Genomic DNA, 6,927 nt, shown 5'->3' with positions numbered 1-6,927 from the left:
CTGTGAAGCTCTGATCAGAGAGTAGACCTGGGGCGGGGTGAAGGCAGCAGGTATGCATCCCTCAGGACCTTCCTCTTGATCCAAGGTACTTCCCAGGCCCAAGTTCCATCTGTGCTCCACTGGGGTTGTTGTGGCTTGACCTAGGATCCCCTGGACTGCTCAACTGTTTTGTCTCCCCAGGACCAGCCATGTCCTAGGGATAGGTTGGGGGCCAGGCATTCACCAGCCTGACAACTCCTGAGACCTCTAGGAGACAGTGGGGTCCTTGGCTTTGTGGGGTTCAGTGCCTGTCAGAAGAGAGATGGTGGGGTCATCCATGTAGTCATCTCCCTCAGAGAAGTAGGAGCTCTCCCCCAGCTCAAAGAGCACAGGCAGTTCACTGCTCCCTGTGTCCACAGCATCAGGGTCCAGCAGAACAGAGGCTGAGCCGTGTAGTGCACCAGCTCCTTTCCTGAGTCAGGGTTACTGTTCTCTGCCTCAATAGGCCTGGGAGGCTCTTGTGGAGACAGAAGCTCCTGAATGCTGGCCAGGCTGCTGTCCAGGCCAGGCAGGCTCATGTCGGGCATGGTCAATGAGGAGCTGAACAGGTCTAGCAGCGCACTGGTGTCCACAATGAAGCTGTGGTTTGTCAGCATGGTCTGCAGTTTGTCCAAGTTGGAGTCCATGGCATCCAGGTGATCATTGTCTAGGCAGGCTACGCTGAGGCAATTCTCGGGGGTAGAGGAGGTTGGGAACTCGGGGGCTTGAGCTCCGGTTGTGTCCATAGGGGCTGTGTTTGAGGCAGCAGGGGTAGGCTCGCTTTCACGAAGAATAGAGTCAATGAAGGCAGTTGGGGACAAAGGAGTATCCATGGAGGATGGGCACCCGGGGCTTGCCTCTAGTACCTGAGGGCTGTGAGGTGGGCTGGGGGGCTCTTCCTTAACACGGATCAGGGTGGTGCTGGACAGAGGCCTCTCATCTATGTTCCTGCCTGGGGAGGCCAAAGGGCTGGTGGGGGCCAGCTCAGTAATATCAGAAATTATGGGTCCAGAGCTGGTGAAAGCAGCAGAGTAAAGGCTAGAACTTCTGTAGGCTGGAGATGGAGCTGAGTATGGGCCAGGACCATGGACATGCTCCAGGGAGTACTGTTGACCATACTTGGGCACAGAGTGTACTGAGCTACTGTCACTCAACATCAGAGGGATCTTTCTCTTCACCCCCAGGATCCGGTTCGACTGCACCAGTGAGATCAGGAACTGAATGAGCTTGTTGACAACTTTTTGCTGCTGGGCATGCTTCTGCCGAAGACTGGCCACCTCCCTCCACAGGGCCTCGTTTTCATGCTTCATGGCCAGGAGCTTGGAGTCCATACACTCCTGTTTCCCCTTCATCAGCTGCACATCTGTCAACAGCCTGGTGACACTGTCCTGGTGTATTTTTATGTCCTCACTCTTCAGGGTAGACATGCTGGTCACTTTCCTCTTGATGTTCTCAAGGAGCTGTTCCTGGCCATGTAGGAAACAAGGATGCTGGAACTCAGTGTCATCCCTCTCAGGCTTGACCAGGCCACACTGCTCAATGTGGACTACTTTTCGGAAGCCATACATGTTGAGCTGCCACACGAAGCTGGCCATGTTGTTGTTCTTGAAGTACTTGGGCAGCACCTCCTTGGCAAACTGGCCCTGGTCAAACCACGTGGAAGCTTGGGCTCCCATTCAGGCTCCAGCAGATGAGCGCGTCTGTGTCTGGGTCGCTCTCGAGGCTCCATAGCTTGGCCGGGACGTTGCTGGGCCCCGCTGCACCGGGGACCACGGCCAGATCCATCTCGGACGGAGCAGGCAGAGGCTGGGGTGGCGTTCTAGAAGAGTGGCTAAAGGCTGAGCTAGTGTCGTTGCTGCCCCTGTTGTCCAGGCCGCTCCGCTGCCCGCTGTGCGCACGCACAGCAAGGCCTCGCATGGCCGCAGCCATCTTGTGGCCCGCGCGCTCTCACTAGGGCCAGACCTGTATCCCCCAGAATTATTCTTTATGGTATTGGAGATATGGATGCTTCCCAAGCTTACATCAGGATTACTTCTCTATGATTTCATCTCTCTTATGTCAAACACTAGGAGGTGGTGATTGCCATTTACCAGGGATGCTCAGGGATGGGAAGTCATGCATCCAAACCCCTGTGCCTAGGAAGAAGCATTATAAAACCCTAGACACCAATCCTCCCAGCTTTGTCTCTTTTGTCAACCTTAAGCTTGCCATTGGTTCTGTATATGGCCTTAGTATAAAAGTTCTATCTTTTCCCCATGCCTCTGTCCAAGGCACAATGTTCATTTATAAACAGGACAGGCTACATAGACTCTGACATTGTGGAATTAACAGATGTGAGTAGTGAGAAATGCTACCCAGTATGTGTCTTCCTTTCCAGTCATCTGCTTTGGATACCTTCTAAGAAATGGGATTATTCCAAGGAAGTGTTCTCAGTTCTTCTTAGAAGATTCCCACAAGGTTGAAGGGGAGGGCAGTGAGTTGGATTTCTAGGAAGAGATGCCTTACTGACTTCCAGGACCAAGATGAGTTTTAAGAGGTGTGTGTGTGTGTATCACAAGGACATGGAGTCACTTCTGCAAGGTTGTGTTTAGGATTACTGAGGATTCTTAGATACTGGGAGAAGCACAGAGTTGGAGAAAAAAATCTAAGTATATCACTCAATAATGATGTAGAAGGAACCTCATGTCAAATACTTGTTTGGCTCCATCCACAAGAGAGTCTACCCCATTGGCAGTTCCCAGCAGCCTGTTACCACATATCAGTCTGGCATTGACTCCAAAGTGTATGATTCCTGTATACCAGCTCCATCTCCTCCTTTCTCTTCACCGTATTCCTTTTTTGTTTTTGGAAGTTCTATGTTCTCCCTCTACTTACCAGAGCTTCTTTGACATCTAGCAGATGCTGTTGCTGTATAGCTTCCTCTCACCTTGGCTACACTAAGTTCCTTGCAACAGCAATGTGCAGTTGCCACATCATCTCACACCCAGGTCCAGGTGTTTTTGTCCCTTATCCCAAGGACTTTCTTTGGCTTTATCTTGAACATCACTCATCAGGACAGGTAAAAATGTCAGCAACTTGGCAACCATAGGGCTACTTTTAGCCAGGGAGGGAACATAATGGATGAACAAATACCCAGATCCTGGTCTGTAGTGGGGACAATTCTAAGATGTCTTTCAGCACAGTTGCTTCCTGCCCACTGATGCTTCTTTATTGCATTTACTTCTTGATCTACATTGTCTTGGCTTAGTATCACTTCCTGAGATCACTTCTCAAATAAACTACCTGTTCCCAAGCTCTCCTCATACTCAGAGTCTTATTAAAACACATATTAATATTTTCCTATCACTCAGACTTCCTGGTCACTTCACTCAAGGTGAAGGCTGGTATTCCTTGGAGGGGCAGACACCTGCAATTTCTTCTGTCTCATAATAGAGCATAAGAAGTTCCAATGGCATCTTCGTTACTTTGTCTCTATCACCAGGCTGTGTGTCCTTCGAGAGAAGCCAGGCCATTTTTAAAAATTGTATTCTTTTCTCCTTTATTTCTCTTTTCCTTTTTTTTTTTTTGAGACGTAATCTCCCTACATAGCCTTGCCTATTCAGGAATTCATTATGTAGAACAGGCTGTTCTCACAACAATCTGCCTGCCTCTAGCTCCTGAGTGCTGGGATTGAAGGTATGTGCCACCATGCCTGGTTTCAGCAATGCCATTTTGACTTTATATTCCCAGTGGCCAGCAGAAAGGAGGCTTGCCAGAAATATTTCCCCTTCAACTGCACAGTTCACATACTGTGTGACTCAGTTTCTCCATTTTTAATTTGTGATCAGTAGCCCAGACCTTGTGAATTATATCAGGACCAGAGGCAGCTCAAATCAGCTGTTATCTGGAGTCCTTACTATAGATAAAGCTCTGATAGAACTATTGTGTGGGGAGAACAGGCTCACTCCCAATGAGCAAGACTGTCAGTTTCTTACTCTTTTTCTGGATTCTGAAATACCTTAGCTTTCTAATGATCTTTTTCACATCTGAGGCTTTTGCATTATATAAATGCTGCTACAGAGTTAGGATTAAGGACTTAGAATAATCCTGATCATGATACTTATGCTTTCCAGGACCATGACCATCAGGGTGAGTCCATACGTTCTTGCTCAGAGGAAATCAGGTCAGATCCTGGACCTTGCATAGTCCAGGATGGGGTGCCACCACATTGCGCTTTACCTCAGTCTATTCAAACACACACAGAAAGTGGTTAAGTTGCTGTTTCCAGCCTTTTACTACCTCCTGTGAAAGTTTTGTTTCAGAAGAAATATAAAAACCACCCACCACCAGATGAGAGGACAGAAGGACAGATTCATCACTTAAGGCAACTGAAACGCCACTGTGTTCCAAGCTTCTCTCATCTATACAACCATGAACAGAATTTATTGGAAACTTGCTTTATATGATATTGTTACTCTCATACATCTTTTGGAAATCTAGGAAGAGCTGTGGTACTTGTCACTCAGAGGTAGGCTTTACACACATCCATCGTCAGATACAACTTTAAAGGCTTTGGATCCCAAGGCTTTATCAGATGTGGAGTTTTGGAGAACTTGTATAAAACTATCTTCCAAGTTCATGACAGATGAGACTCCACATCACACACAAGTTAGGGTAAGGCTTAGACATAAAGCCAAGAGACTGGCTCTTTCCCACATTCCTCCTTCTCAGACAAAAATGTCAAAAAAAAAAAATTCACCAACACCAAGGTTCCAGTTGAGGGGTGATTTTGCTTTAAAAAAAAAAAACATTGAATGGGTTGCTTTGTTCAAAGTGAGGAGAGTAAATGTCTACAGAGACCCCAACTGTAACTAGGATATCTATATCATATCCTCTCCCCTCCAAAGCTCAGAAAGCAAATTAGAAGGGGGTAGGGGGTAGGACAATTATAAAAGCCAGCAGCTGGGAAGTATTTCTTTGAAGCAGTGTCTTCTGGACGTACCAGAACCACTACTCTCTTGGATTCACAGTAACTAACTGTATGTGCCTGCATAAGACCTTTATAGGAACAAGCCACTTTGCCTGCTAGCATGAACAAGAGTGACTTCCAACGTCTTACTCCTTAGCTGAGAAGCTACTGATAATTTAATAGTTACTGAAGGAAAGAGAGTCAGCTTTCTTCAGCCATTGGTATGTTGCCCATGCTCCAGTGGATGACCCCATACCCATAATGCATGTGGGCAACACTAATTGAATTCAGTGGATTACAAAACAGACACTGGGATGTAGAGTTGGGAGGGAACAATGGCAGGAGGCATAGAGGAAGAGTTGGAAAGATTTGAGGAGGCATTTGATCAGACTACATTGTGCTCATGCATTGAATTATCAAGTGATAAATAAAAATATTGTATTAAAATAATATTGTTGAAGTACAGTCCATATAGTATTAAATTCATCCAATTTAAGTATATAGTTTGATGTCTATTAGTATGTTTATGGAATTATGGGACTGACCATCTCCAGGATGTAATTTAAGAATATTCCTGTCATCTCAGAATGAAACTCTGTGTCTAGTTAGCAGCCTCTTCACATTCCTGCATCCACTCTGAGTCCATTAATCTGTTTCCCATCTCCCTGTTTTCCCAACATCTTGTGTGAACAATACAATATTCTGTGTGTGGCTTTTTCCACATAGCATGTTTTTAAAAGTCTTCTGTTGTAGTTCTTGTTGTTACTGAATTTAATTCCCTAGGCCAGTTGCTTGAAGTTATTGTGTGCTATTGTTTGTATGTGTGTGTGCTTGAGCATGTGTGTCTATGTGAGTATGTATGCATGTGTGGATATGTGTGTGTCCGTGTATGTGTGTTTATTTCTTTCATCCCTGTAAACAAATATTTGATATGAAGAAACTTAAAAGAGGATTTGCTCTGTGTTGTTTGTGAGATACAACAAACCATGACAGCTCAAGTGGTTCATGGCTGGACAAATTGGAGGAAGTTTAGGTGACCGATTAGTTGCATCAGCAATCCAGAAGACAGCTCAATTGGGAAGTGAACTAGGATTATAACTGCTAAACAGGTAGCCCCGTACCCCATGTCTGCCAGCTAAGCCCCATATCTCAAAAAGATTCCTTAACCACCTGGTACATCCTCCCTACTACCCTCACCACCGTTAGAGGCAATTTAATAGTTTCTATGTTTGGAAGGACAGTGAACTTGTCTTGCAGCCACTCCTATGAGGTCTTTTATGAATATCAACAGTGTATATACTATGAGTTTATATTCCACTTCAGTAAGAGTCAAACTGTCATGGGTGATTTTGAATGACATGGTCTCTTTTTTGCTAATTATAGTGGTAGTTTTAGCAACTGCCTGCTGTTTTCTGTCTCTTCACCACATTAAGTTAACTTTTCTCATAGTTCATCTCTTAGCTTTCTTTGGTCAACCACCTTCGTGAAAAGATGACAAAGTCACAAGATTCTTGGTACTCATGGCTGTTTAGAAGTTGTCTAAGAACAAAGTGAAGATTTCCCAGAAATAGCAGGACAACAAAGCAGGAATGGGTGGGGGGTTGTAAGAAACTATGGGAACTGGAGGGAGGGGAAACTGCAGACAGGATGTAATATATGAGAAAAGAATGAGAACAAAAGGGAGAAGAAACAGTTTGAAGCAATATGTCTGCACGTCTTACAGCTCGATGTCAAGTATTCAGGGTTGGTTCCAGTTCATGAGACTGTGCTCAGCGCCGTGTTGGTCATTCCTCATGGTGCATGCAGGATGCCAGATACATGGACTCTGCTCTGCCCTTTAAGGAAAGAAGACCCAAGAGAGTCAAACCGATGCCATATGGCATGACAGGGCTTTCAGCAAAGACCCAACTCCAATGTCATGGTTTTGATCTAAATGTGAAGCTATTTTCTTTGACGTGGCT

The 6,927-nt window shown here is 45.6% G+C and overlaps 1 pseudogene; it reads right to left on the bottom strand.

The window, feature by feature from the left end:
- Positions 1 to 246: 246 nt before the first annotated feature.
- On the bottom strand, positions 247 to 1,803 carry LOC114625926 (annotated as a pseudogene).
- Positions 1,804 to 6,927: the final 5,124 nt, after the last annotated feature.

Source organism: Grammomys surdaster, unplaced genomic scaffold, assembly GCF_004785775.1.
Source record: "Grammomys surdaster isolate TR1022 unplaced genomic scaffold, NIH_TR_1.0 224, whole genome shotgun sequence".
Classification (NCBI taxonomy): Eukaryota; Metazoa; Chordata; class Mammalia; order Rodentia; family Muridae; genus Grammomys; species Grammomys surdaster.
This window is presented reverse-complemented; position numbering and strand designations above follow the sequence as displayed.